This window comes from Engystomops pustulosus, chromosome 5 (genome assembly GCF_040894005.1).
Source record: "Engystomops pustulosus chromosome 5, aEngPut4.maternal, whole genome shotgun sequence".
NCBI lineage: Eukaryota > Metazoa > Chordata > Amphibia > Anura > Leptodactylidae > Engystomops > Engystomops pustulosus.
In genome coordinates this window covers 84,619,566-84,631,724 of record NC_092415.1, presented here as the reverse complement: position 1 = coordinate 84,631,724, position 12,159 = coordinate 84,619,566, and the positions used below count along the sequence as shown (strand labels likewise).

General features: G+C 41.0%; 1 long non-coding RNA gene across 1 annotated transcript in view; it reads left to right on the top strand.

The window, feature by feature from the left end:
• LOC140133008 (uncharacterized) overlaps positions 1-12,159 on the top strand; it is a 40,005-nt gene that overhangs the window by 12,214 nt on the left and 15,632 nt on the right. Inside the window, exon 3 of the long non-coding RNA XR_011855771.1 lies at positions 11,222-11,318. This is a non-coding gene — a long non-coding RNA (uncharacterized lncRNA). The remainder of the gene's footprint in view (positions 1-11,221; positions 11,319-12,159) is intronic.

Below are 12,159 nucleotides of genomic sequence, written 5' to 3'. Positions count from 1 at the left end.
TGGGTCAGGGTCTCACGGCTCGCTCACAGTGCATTGGCAAATACAGACATCAAATGGCTCACTGGCGCTTATTTACAAAGGGTCCCATGGCCGCATTTTCATCGGGTTTCCCAACCTTACGGGAATCACGCCGGTGATTGTGTTGCACGTGATCGGATTTTGACGCATCGGCGCTGGCTTTCATGCAGCAGAAATAGGGGGGCGGGATTCAGACAAACCGCGGTATTTAACATTTAAATTGTGTCGCAAGCTAAGCACTTACATACACCGTGAAGAAGGTGAACTCTGACGGACCTTATCGGGGAAGCAACACATGCAGGATATCGGGCACACGCCGGTAGTGAATTGCGGCAGCTGTGCATTCTCGTCCGGGACCGCACCTTGGGGATCACGCAGGGACTGGTAAGTAAATCTGGGGCCGCTTTCTAACCGAAAGAAAAATTGCAGCACATCTTGCACATGGCCCAGAAATACAGTTGAGTGCATATGGCCTTACATAGCTCACTGTCCCCATTGAGGTCTATCGTGCACAGTGTGGAGAGCACAATGGGGCACATTTACTTAACCATCCGAATCGCGATCCCCGATACGGACTCTCCGAAGATGATGCACTGTCCACGTAGATCCTGCGCCCAATTTCCTGCATGTGTCGCTCCCCGCTCAGGTCCGCCAGAGTTCACATTCTTCTTCCTGGTATATGTAAGTGCTTGGCTTGCGACACAAATTTAAATATTAAACCCGATGTAAATGCGGCCGTGGAACCCTTAGTAAATAAGCCCCAATCTGTCTCGCTGCACCATGACGGGGCTGGGCCGCCACTGTACAAAATGTAGATCAGGTCCTATTCCTGCTTAAATTTGCACCATAGCCGCTCATTTCATATGGAGATGGTAGGGGTGAGAAGTGCTCACTAAACCACCTCAACCCAATCGAAGCGACAAGCAAACTTTCCCCTGTTTGTAACCCTTCTGTACAAATGGTTGTGTGCATGAGGCCTTAGTCTGCGTTTACGGTCAATTCTAGAAGAATTATAAATTTTAATGCAAAATGGTGATCTGCAATGTGTGAACACGGTCTGAGACATTACAACCTACAAAGTGAGAACTTGCTAATCATGTTGCTGACAGACAGAAGCTAAAACAGGAAGTAAGCGGATAATCCTGAAAAGGAAGCAGGAGTCACTATTCCTTGTTTAAACTGCTATTTTTCTTTAGTTATTGAGGACCATCAGAAATAGTAACTGAACAGATTCATCTATACATCTCATAGTTTTATGTGGTGTACTGATTACTGCTAGTATGCCTGTTTTAGCACTAGTTGAAATCTATGTGGCCATCTTGCTTTATAATGTCCACTGAAGTTAGCAGGCAAATCTGAAAGTAACCACACCCTGACCAAAAAACAATTGGTGGGGCCCCCACATAGAACCCCCAGTTCACATTCAGAAGACAGACTTGGCTAAGTGGCATCTAGTAACTCACAGGTGACATTTGCTCCATTAGAAAAAAACACTTCATTATAACATCTTCCAGCCATTAATTATTTTTGCTTAAGGATGGATTTACATTGGCGTGTGTGCTCCTTTTCCGTTGCGTTCTGTCTCCGTTTACAAAGACTGTGTTTACAATAAGTTCATTCTTGGATTGGGAACAGATTGGCATACAGCGGGCAGCTGATTGTGTACAGTTTGTTACAGTAATATGTAGCTGGAAAACACAAGAATTAATGTTTGGATGGAGAAGTGATTAGGACTAAACAATTTTTCAGTTCCTTCCCACCGCAAAATTCCATGCCAAGACGCATATTACATACTGTAGTTGGAACCCTGGACGTATATGGAGTTTCCTAATGTGAAAAGTCTGGCACATGTTAATCACTTGAGAAAAGAGAGATATAAAGTGTTATTCTGCTTTGGGATATGACTGATATTATAGAAAACTACCGTATATACTCGAGTATAAGCCGACCCGAGTATAAGCCGAGACCCCTAATTTTACCACCAAAAACTGGGAAAAACGACTGACTCGAGTATAAGCCGAGGGTGGGAAATGCATTGGTCAAACCCCCCCAGTAGTATACAGCCTGCCAGCCCCCAGAAGAATACAGCAGCCCCCAGTAGTATACAGCAGCCCCCAGTAGTATACAGCAAGCCCCTAGTAGTATACAGCAAGCCCCTAGTAGTATACAGCAGTCCCTAGTAGTATACAGCAGCCCCCTGTAGTATACAGCAGCCCCCCTGTAGTATACAGCAGCCCCTAGTAGTATACAGCAGCCCCCCTGTAGTATACAGCAAGCCCCTTGTAGTATACAGCAAGCCCCTAGTAGTATACAGCAGCACCCCAGTAGTATACAGCAGCCCCCCAGTAGTATACAGAAGCCCCCAGTAGTATACAGCAGCCCCCCAGTAGTATACAGCAGCCCCCATGTAGTATACAGCCTGCCCCTAGTAGTATACAGCCTGCCCCTAGTAGTATACAGCCTGCCCTCAGTATGCCTAGCGAATAATAAAAAAAATAAACTTAATACTCACCCTCCGACGATACTCACCTTTGATGCTTAGTGGCGGCTCCCGGTCCTCGGCGGCGGCTCTCGGTCCTCGGCGGCGGCTCCCGATCCTCTGCAGCGGCTTCTTTCTTCTATCTTCACGTGCCGGCAGTCGCGTCCATGCGACTTGCCGGCGGGCGCACAGTGCGATGCGGCGGTGTCGCCGCTGATGACGTCATCAGCGGCGACACCGCTACATCATATTGTGCGCCCGCTGGCAAGTCGCATAGACGCGACTGCCGGCACATGAAGAGAGAAGCCGCCGCAGAGGATCGGGAGCTGCCGCCGAGGACCGGGAGCCGGAGGGTGAGTATTAATTTTTTTTTTTTTTATTAACTCGTGTATAAGCCGAGATTAGGTTTTTCAGCACATTTTTTGTGCTGAAAAACTCGGCTTATACACGAGTATATACGGTAATAAAATAGTGACATACCTGGTTGTCAAAACAGGATAAGTCCAGGGGAGTTGCAGAAAACTTACGACAAAATAAATTATACCTAAAAAAGTTTTCTGAAACTAAAATATTGTTGATCTAACCTTAGTCAACAGCTGAAACCACCACTAAATGCCTAGGACATCACCTTATCAGTCACATGGCCTGTTTGCAGGTTACTCCTGATCGCTGTTGTTGAGTGTTGGGCCCCCACCATCTTTTTTAGTCCTGGAAATTCCCTTTCATGAGTAACCTTGTATACTCTTTCATTTCCTAAATTAATAGTATACCTTGTATACCACCTTAAACTTACAACGTTAGACAAAAGTCAGCTCACCTGAAGGATCATTGACTAAAGTCACTGAATCCACCAGCAAAGGAACACGTAGGTCTCAGGCAACACAGAGTTTGCCAAATCGGTCCCTGTCCCCATGGGGCTCACAATCTAATCAACCTAGCAGTATGTTTTGGAGTGTGGGAGGAAACCGGTGCATCCGGAGGAAACCCATGCAAACACAGAGGGAAAATACAAACTCTTTGCAGATATTGGATATATGTTGTACATCCTACTTATTGTACTGTACAGCTTTTAATTATGCCCTCAATAAATTGGTATTGTGGGCTAATAGTAGTAGAGAAAACAATAGAATGTTCATTTTCAAAAGATTTTTTTGTTTTTTTTTATTGTTATTAATGACACTGTCATTTTCTCTTGGAATATCAGACACAATACCTTCCACAAAACCCTCATTATCAGTACAATTTCTCTTATGCCTTATTCATTCTCCTGTAGAAATATTTTAATCACGTGTTTGGGATGACATGAATCTACCTGTAGAATTGAGTTAATGGCCCTAGTTTTGTTTCGAATATGGAAACTGATATCCAAATAGTTGACTTGTATTTTACTGTACACATGAAGTGAATTTCATTAGAATATCATTAGAATTAATAAATTAAACCCCACCACCTACCAGAAGGAGGTCGTCAATAAAGCGACGTATATTGTTAACATTATCTATAATTGTCTTTATGATTCGGTTTACAATAGTCACTATTATGTGATATTGGCTATACAAGTATCAACCTCCTGTCAGGTTAAAGGGGTTTTCCCATAAAAGAAGATTAGCACATTAATCCCCTAATCCCCATATTTTCACAATAAAGATCATTTTTAACCCCTTACTTTACAATTTTACTTAGTTTTATTCCTGTTTTAACTCCCATTACTCAGGTGTTGTCAGTGTAAAATTACAGAGAAGACACACTAAGCAGACCCATTATGATCCCTCAGTACTGCAGAGTATTATCATGAACAAGAAATCAGATGATTGGTAAAAAAAAATGTTATTAAATATAGCAATAAATCAATAAAAATGCCCGTAAGCCCTATAACATATAAAAATGCATATAACACAAAAAAAAGTCAAAATCATAACACAAACCCCCCATGTATAGTATCATCCCGTCTGTTACAACCCGTAGAATAAAAATAAATAACTATTGAACCCGCATGATGAACACTGTAAAAAAACGTATTTATTTGGCAAATTTAGTAAAAAGAAAAAATATTCATGCATGGTATCCCCGTAATCGTACTGACCCATAGAATAAAGATAACATGATTATTAGGCTATACGCTGAACACCAAAAAAAAAAAAAAGGAAAAAATCCAGTGCGGAATTGATGCTTTTCTAGTCCTGCCCTCAAAAAAAAGTTCATGAACAATAGGGGATACCTACCCCAAAATGGTAACACTGGAAAAAGCATCTCATCACACAAAAAAATGCAGTCACTTGGCTCCAATACCGAAAAACCGAAAATTTTATAGCCTGCAAAAGGGGCCAAAGAGGAAACGAAAATCCTGGCAGCTGCTGGTCCCTCCTTCCCTTCTGCGTCTCGCTGTGGCCCATAAAACAAGTAACAGCCAAATGTCGGGGGTCTCTGTACTCGGGAGAAATTGCATAACAAATTGTAAGGTGGGTTTTCTTTTTTTATCTTTTGGAAATGTGTCAATTTTAGGGCTAAATGAACGTATAACTGCCAAAATTTGACCATTCTAAATTTCGTCTTCATTTTGATGTAATTCCTATGAAGATCCTAAGGGGTTAACAATCTTCCTAAAAGTTGTTTCTGATAGTTTGAGGGGTGCATATTTGAAAATGGATTGATTATATAGGGGGTTTTTGATGTTGAATATGTAAAATTTCAATTCTCAAAATACGGAAAATCGAAATAAATTATCCAGACATTTCAAAAATTCAGAAAATGTAAAGTTGACATATGGGAAATATTATTCAGCAACGTATTTAAGTGGTAAATCTATCTGCCTGAAAATGCAATGAATTTGAATTTCGAAAAGGCAAATTTTTTTTTTAAATCACCATTTTTTTTCTTTTTTTTGAAAATAAACGCAAAAATTATCAGCCACAATTTACCACTAAAATGAAGTACATAATGAAGTTATAACCATATAAAGTATAAAGAATACAAAAAATGGGGCTGAGCCTTAAGCTATAAACTGGCTATAAAGCTATAAACTGGCAGGTATCGCACGAAAAACAATTAGTTATACTTTATGTATTAGGCAACGTTTCCTTAAATGGATACCATAATATGTTCACTTGTTTTGTGTTAAGAATGCACTGCTGCTATGTGATATTTCTTCTTTTGTAACAATGTTGACATAAATAAACTTTTGTTAAAAAAAACAACCAAAAAAAAAAAAGACTGGCTGCGTCCTTAAAGGACACCTGTCATCAGGTCTGTGTCACTAGTCCTGTCACCTCTACCTGTTGGAGCAGCTCACAAGGATCCCATCCCAGGCTTTATCTAGTTATTTCATACATTAATCATTGTAAAATCATCTATTTTTTATCATGTAAATGAGGCTGGTCACATGGTCAGAGGCAGTGATGTCACCCCTGTTACCCCTCCCCTCTCCTCCCCCTGCTCATGTCTGTGTGTAATGTATAGTAAAGCATGGCTAGTGTGTGTGTGCTGTACCTGCTGACATGCTGCATCCTCCTAATATACAGGTGAGAGACACAGACATCAGCTACACATGAATCTGACATGTTCTGCTGTAACATGGCTGCCTGGAGCTGCTGTATCTCTCCTAAACACACACACATGCACACACAGGCTGCAGGGGGCGTGGCCACCAGCACCAGGAAGCACATCATTATACAGCCTCACATCATTATACAGGCTGTCAGTCAAGCACTGGGGGTGTGGCTGTGCCTCCCACTCATGAATAGAGTGGACAGCTTGAATATGCTAATGCCTCATTGGACATTTCACAGGCCATTTGCATACAGCTTTAGGACCTCATTGCTTAGCTTTACAGGCATGTAGAGGGACAATGAAGGGATAGAGGCAATGCTCTCTAATGGCAGTTTATGAAAATATATTTAGTTTAGGGGGGTTATTTTGCATGACGGGTTCTCTTTAAGGGGTTTATATAAATTTGTATCACTAAACATATGGCCAAAAAAGTCTTTACAAAGTTGCATTGAGGTTTTTTGTGAATTTTCTCTGCTAAAAAGTGGCACAGGACTATATCCCCCACTTCACTATACTGGCATAAACATAGAACTACTGCTAGTACAATGCTGTGCAAAGCCATATTCTTGACTATACTCACCCCAGTCCCTTACTGGGACTTTTGTTCATTTTGCTACTTTTTGAAAGAAAAATCCCAGTCAGAAAGAGCATAAGAACATTTATTAAAAGGCTAAACCACTTTAAAGAAACTGACGTATAACGGAGCTCCAACGACAGACATATAACTGTCCCAAGGAGCCGTCTAATGATAAATGAGCCCCATGGTTTCATACAAATAACCTTAACATCATGTTATAAAAACAGTGCCTCTGGTGGACAAATACATTGAGTGAATCCCAATCACATATGATATCATATGATCCCACATGATGCATTTGTGAAGTCATTCTGAATATAATGGCAGAGATTTGACAGACACCCGTCTGCTTAACCACGTGCTGTTTCAAGCCTGTGAGAGTTTGTAAATAGTCTTCACAATATGTGTGTGTGAAAGAGCTCTTGCAGTCTACTCCACTGTTCATTCTTTGTGTAGTACAAATAGATCCAGTGGGGAGTCTAATCACTTGAGAGGTTGTTAATAGAGTTAATAGCTTAGTTCATGTTGAAAGTTGATATATGCCTACAAAGGCTTTCAAAGTTAATTCAGCCTTAGATATAGCCATACAAATGACAATCTAAAAGTAAGAGAAGCTGTGCAACTAAACTTACAAGTAGCTCATCTGATTCAAATTTTTTTCTGATCATTATTGGCACTAAAATCATCATCTTATGGTTCTGTTTATACAGATTTTAGCTTTGCTCCTAATCCGTAACAAATAGACTGATCTAATTTAACATAGTCCTTTTTGGTTTTCACATCTCCGTTTCTAATCTCCTTTCAAAAGCCAAATTTTTAATTATTCCATTTACAAAAAGATAGAGTTCATCAAAAATAATTGTACATCCTAGTAACACCATTGAATGCTTTGTACTGGGAAGCTAGAGAAAAATTCCAACTGCAGTTAAATTGCCTTTTTCCTTAAAGGCTTTGATTTTATGGTTTTCACCTTGTTGTCCAATTGACACATCCCCTATTGTTTTTGTTCAGTACAGTTTTGGATGTACCAAATATATATTGCTTTGTTCTATTTTAATAATTTGAAAAAAGAAAAAATCCAATCTTTCCAAAAATGTTTGGAAATCTCTGCATTGACATGTATTAACTGTTTATACTTTAGTGCAGGGGTCCCCAAACTTTTTACATAGGGGGCCGTTCACTGTCCCTCTCAGACCGTTGGAGGGCCGGGCAAAAGTTTAAAAATGAATAGCGGGACATGTGACCGCACCCGTAATACACTGGGCCTCCCTCAATGAATTATTTAATATACTGCACCCCCTTGTGAACTATTTTATATATTGGCCCAATTAATAAATTAATTGGGTCAGTTAATTTTGAAATATATACGGGGACCCCTCTCCATTAATTACTGAATAATGCTGCCTTCCCCTCCCATTAATTACTAGACTGCCCCTCATAATTATTTCCTATGCCCCCCCACCATTAATTATTTCCTATGCTGCCCACCCCACCATTAATTATTTCATATGCTGCCCCCACCATTAATTATTTCATATGCTGCCCCTCCACCATTAATTATTTCATATGCTGCCCCTCCATCATTAATTATTTCCTATGCTTCCCCCCACCATTAATTATTTCCTATGCTGCCCCTTCACCACAAATTATTTCCTATGTTGCCCCCCACCATTAATTATTTTTTATGCTGCCCCTCCACCATAAATTATTTACTATGCTGCCCCCCACCATTAATTATTTCCTATGCTGCCCCCCACCATTAATTATTTTCTGATGCCCCCCCCTGCATCATTAATTATTTTCTGATGCCCCTCCACCATTAATTATTTTCTGATGCCCCTCCATCATTAATCATTTTATATAATTCACCCATAATTAATTATTTTTTTTTATATACCACGGCTGCAACAATCTATTTGCTCCTGGTTAAAAAAAAACAAAAAACCTATACTCACCCCTGGTAGTGGCTCCCGCATATTCTTTCTTCTGGCTGCTGCCGAACAGGAAGGGGTGCACGGCCGCGTGATGACGTCATCACGCGGCCGCGCATCCAGGTTCAAGGAGCCATGTGCGTCGGGGTTGTCTTCCGGCCACATCGCTCCACCTGCAGTAATAGGGCTCGATCGGCCACATCGAGCACTATACAGTGACGGGCAGGAGCTATCTGTCCGGACAGACGGAGGCTCCTGCCGACAGCCGCGACCTGCCAGGGGCCTCAGCAGGAGCCGCTGGCACTCCATGCCCTGGATGCAGCGGAGGCCAGATAAAACAAGTCGTAGTTTGGGGACCACTGCTTTAGTGTATGGAGCTGTGAAATTTGTAATCTGCTGGAGCTGATGTCTCCATTAATAGTATTCTGAGAACTCTACAGCCTTTTGATAACTTCCTGAAAATTTTTATGGGTGACAAAAAAAGCTATAGTTCTGATATGTTTCATCATAGGGGAAAAATCAGGGCTAAGATGGCACCTAAAAAAATAACCATCACTGTTCCCAGTTATTAACTGTAGTAGCTGCTGCATGAAATAGCAGACAACTGCTCGCTATAGAAAGGGCGTAGACCTTGAGTTGTTTCTAGACAGGGTTAATGACTGTGCTATCAAAAGGTTAAACTTTGGCCAGTTTGTGGAGGAGGCCTTACACTTATAATAAGTCTCTGCAGTTTTTATGTGATTTTGGAAAAGGCCAGTAAGATTCTTTTAGCACCAGAAAGTGGCAAAAACCCTATGTCCAAACCAGCATGTCAGTAAAGTTGAGGTAAGGAATGGGGCATTGCAACATTGCAACTTGATTCCGACACACCACTGGCGGAGAAGGCATGAAAATCTCCCCATCCCCACCAGTTTCCCTGACTGACTGACCCAAACAGCACTTACACACGGTGGATAAGGGACGTGAATGTGAAGCAAGGGTTCGACCTGGGGGAGATTGTGCTCACATTTACTAAAAAGCATTTAAAATATTGTGCTATATAAATTCTCCCTAGTGTCCCTTGACAGCAAGTGACTCGGGTCATATACACATATTAGACATTACAAAAAAAAATCATTTTTATACACTTTTTGTAACTTTAACCCCAAATCATTTAACTCCTGTAACTAGCCCTATGTATCACAATAAAAAGGTTGGAAGCAAAAAGGACAAGTCTGCACAGGCAAAAAGTAAAAAGACAGACACACTGATTGTACTGAATCAATATACAAGAGACCCCTGATGTGTTCTGTGTGAAGTGTCTGCTTGTATTGATTGGCATATGTGTTATAATACATATATGTATTACTTAGTTGAACATTGTTTACATTTGGGGCTATGGATCTGAGCACCCATATCTAGCACATGGTAGCTAGTACTGGGTGGTTGATAGTGTGTCCACCTTAGTCTAGATTAGCTTGCAGTACTGTTATACGTATGTGCTGTATGTGTATTTTTAAGCATTTTTAAGGTAGCACACACAAAAACTTGAGTTATAGCCCAAACTTTTGATAAAAATATCCAGTCATTAAAACCTTTTTATGCCTCATCATAAAGGGGCTAAAGAGGCTTTCCACTATTAAATCTTCCATACAAGCCAGACTTGTTCATTTAACATTTTTAGCTGGTGACAAGTTCCAATAGCCTATGCCAGTGATAGCGAACCTTTTAGCGACCGAGTGCCCAAACTGCAACCCAAACCCCCCTTATTTATTGTGAGGTGCCAATCAAAAGTTAAAGCAGTAAATTATTGCTCCCTGTTCTTAACCAACTTTCAATCATATTGGCCTCCTGAAGACAGCAACACAGTAGAAAGATGAAAAATTTGCTTCATTTTAGCTTCTTTCTAGTGTCTCTCTGAGAATCGTGGGTCCAGCAGGAGGTCCTCCAAAGATAAGTAGAGAAGTAAGGCCCGTTCCACACTCGCGAGTGTGATGCAATGAACTCGCATCACACTCTCAACGCATGCTGCCGGGAACGCACGGCCCGTACGCTGCACACCAGGAGTGAACTCAGCATGTCAGTTCACTCTCGGTGTGCAGGCGTTGCGAGTGTGTTGCGAGTTCATCGCATCACACTCGCAAGTGTGGAACGGGCCTAAGAACCAAAAATGACTGAAAGCAGTATCTTTTAAGTGGCTTGGAACTGAAGGAACATTCTTTGAGTCCTGTCTGGTGTGCTGGGGCGATGGCCCAAGTGCCCACAGAAAGGCTCCTCTGGCACCCGTGCAATAGGTTTGCCACCGTTGGCCTATGGTGATTTGCCTTTATCTGCATTCTGAGTTTTTACATAAGTTTATTTCACATGTGTCATGTGCATTGAGCAGGGAAGGGAATGGTGTGGAAGAGAGGAAAATACATGGGGAGAAACAGGTACATAACCATAGAATTCTGCAGCAGTTCCCTACACCACATGCTGCTAACAGAGAGCCAGGTAATGTGAAATAAACTATTATAAACTACTGAAATAATTCAGAATTATGTCAAAGGCATTTTTAAAATCAGCACAGCATAGGCTATTGGAAACTGACGCCAGCTGAAAATGACATTTCTGGTGACAGGTACACCTTAAAGGAGTTGTCGACTTTCAGCAAATAATTCATATGGCTTGTGTTTTTTTTTATTTTTACAGTTTATTTTTCTATCAGTTCTATGGAACGGATCTTAGTGAATCGCTCGACAATGCATTATCGTTGGACAATGCACTTTCGTGAACTCCGCAGGACCGGGTAAGTAAATTTGCCCCATTGTGTTTTGAAACCTAGTGCCAACACAAGGCAAAACAAATCATCAACCGTCATCATAGCAAACCGCCTCATAGCAAATGCGGCTCTGTGTATTCCAGAATTATGTCCACAGTAAGCCAACTAATAAGTGGTATAAACTTAGGTTAGACGGTCTAACGCTCATCCACATGTATTGAACAGCATCAGCCACTGCAATAAATTTAGTGTATTTATAGTCTTCCTGTCTACATTTTAAAACAGGATTAGTAAATCTGCTGCAAAACATATAAAAAAGTTGCATTAAGTACATCCGAAGGTGATCACTAGAAGCCTTTATTTGTTAGTCACATATGTCAGGTGAAATACTTTTGTATTAAAATCTTCCAGTATGCCTTGGATGACATAACTTTACAACATCTGATGTTCTACTGTATGATCAACACATTGTGCAGTGATGAAGGTGTTTGCTATTCACACAGTATACTGTATATATTATGCTAAGTCAGAATAACCATCTCTTGTCGGATGGGTTGTATGCACCCACAGCATGCTTTGCAAACAAACACAGTAGCAGATCCTGCTTTTTGTGTCCTTCTTGCATTGCACATGTACTGGGAGGATTACAGTAATGTACATCACCAAAAATAATATTGTTTGTAAACAGATGCTAAAGTCTGTGGATGTCAGTAGTCTCGTAGCCAGTTAGGCCAACACTAGTCTTGTCAGACAGCTTGACAGTAAGAAGAACTGGATATCATTGCATTTGTTGTCCATATATGTGTCCAAATTAGACAATTATGTTGTCCCTTCAGGGTCTAATGAGAGGCATTGGCCCAGTAGTCCA